The following is a 2,361-nucleotide window of genomic DNA, read 5'->3' as shown; positions in this document are numbered from 1 at the left end:
TATATATATAAGGGTATCTCACACTCTCCTCCGGGTATTTTGTGGGGACGTAAAACAGATTAAGATGAACATAAAAGTCCTATACCGTTTTGCGATATTCGCAGTAATTATCGATATATTAATTGTAGAAAATTATCGAGATATTAATTGTGAATGATCATACAGGATATGGTAAATGAGTTATAATAGTGACAACTGCCGTCGTGTACTTATACTTTAGGTCAAATTGAATAAAAAAGCCTTCTACCATTTTCCAAATAATCACATAGATTTTTAATTATTAATTAAAGAAGATGAGTGTATTATCACGCAAAATCGTGCAATAATCTTCTTTAATTAATAATTAAAAATTTATGTGATTATTTGGAAAATGGTAGAGAACTTTTTTATTCAATTTGACCTAAAGTATAAGTACACGACGGCAGTCGTCGCTATTATAACTCATTTCATCACATATCCTGTATGATCATTCACAAATTTTCTACAATTAATATCTCGATAATTGCGAATATCGCAAAACGATGTAGGACTTTTATGTTTATCTCAACCTGTTCTACGTCCCCATAAAATGCCCGGAGGAGAGTGTGAGACACCCTGTATATACAGGGTGTCTGAAACCACCCGTACACCTCTTTTATCTTGGAAACAGAGCATTTTAGAAAAAAAGTTTCAAAGAAAAGTTATATGGTTTCGAGGTGTACATAAGATGGTGTCATTGATTTGACTTTGGATGGCGCCGCGAAGATCAGGTCAACGCCAACTTTGCTTTTTTAAATAGAAACATATATCTTTTATTACGGAATTTATTCTACGTAAAGAAGCAAACAACTTTTGTTTGAAAACATTTTTTATTCGACCTTTATTTTCTAAGATATTTACGGAAATGTCTACAAAAATATTGGTTTCAATAATTTTTTACTCGAATTCTATTAACTTTATCAAAAAATAGCTAGAGATAAAAATTGTATATTTTCTTCTCGTAGAGCTCTGAGATTTTTTTCAGAATTTTTAATTAACTTTTTAGTACTTAAAAAAATGCAAGGAAATGCAGTACTAAAAAGTTAATAAAAACTTCCGAAAAGAATCTGAGAGCTCTATGAGAAGAAAATAGACAATTTTTATTTCTTGCTATTTTTCGGTAAGGTTAATAGAATTCGAGTAAAAATTATTGAAGCCATTAATTTTGTAGATATTTCCGTAAATATCTTAGAAAATAAAGGTCGAATAAAAAAGGTTTTCAAACAAAAATCGTTTGCTTCTTTACGTAGAATAAAATTCCGTAATAAAAAATATATATTTAAAATAAAATGTTTAATTTCTGTTTAAAAAAGCAAAGTTGACGTTGACCTGATCTTGGCGGCGCCATCTAAGGCCAAATCAATGACACCATCTTATGTATACCTCGAAACCATACAACTTTTCTTTGAAACATTTTTTTCTAAAATGCTCTGTTTCCGAGATAAAAAGGGTGTACGGGTGGTCTCAGACACTCTGTATATATATATATTCTGTCAAATAAGTACCGGGAACTGTTAAATAAAACAGAAAATATTGATTTAATTATCCAAATTTATTTTGTTGTCTTCAAAATAGGCCCCATTTGATGCGATACACTTATGCCAACGAATAATCCAGTCGTCGAAACACTTCTTATGAGCACTTTCCGGTATGGCCTGCAGCTCCTTCTGCGAATTTTGTTTTGTGGCTTCAATGGACTTAAAACGTCTTACACGAAGTGATAATTTGGTCGATGACATTCGTTGAATTTTTGATCAAAAATTCGCGTACGAAAGTCGATGTATGGGATGGCGCATTATTGTGGTGCAAAATCCCATGCCCAAAACATGAACTAAAATAGTGCGAACGGATTCGTGAGACATGTCCAGATCCTGAGCTATCTATCTTAAGCTTGAATGACGATTTTCCATCACCATTTCCTTCACTTTGTCAATGTTTTCGTCAGTCGAAGACATTGAAACTCGACCGGAACGAGGCAAGTCTTCAACCACTTCTCGGCCTTCTTTGCTTTGAATGCTTTGTACCACTCGTATGTTCGTGTTTTCGATAAAACTGACTCACCGTAGGCCTTCTCCAATATTTTCAACGACTCAATATAAAAAATTTCGTTGGCAACATAAAATTTGAGGCAAACTCTTTGTTCGATATTTTTATCCGTTTTAATAATCGCAGAGTACACTTAAGGTCGACTGACAAAACCAACAGCTGTAAATAAACTGGTTGACAGATGACGCCAAAACTCTACGTGACAATTAGGTACATTGGTACCAACATACAGCAAAAAATTTGTTTTTATACCTTTTATGCGGGTTTTTAAAATGAACAATTCCCGGTATTTATTTG

Source organism: Odontomachus brunneus, unplaced genomic scaffold (assembly GCF_010583005.1).
Source record: "Odontomachus brunneus isolate Ranch 3 - 2012 unplaced genomic scaffold, Obru_v1 Obru_scaffold_071, whole genome shotgun sequence".
NCBI classification, from domain to species: domain Eukaryota; kingdom Metazoa; phylum Arthropoda; class Insecta; order Hymenoptera; family Formicidae; genus Odontomachus; species Odontomachus brunneus.
Note: the sequence above shows the minus strand (reverse complement) of the source record.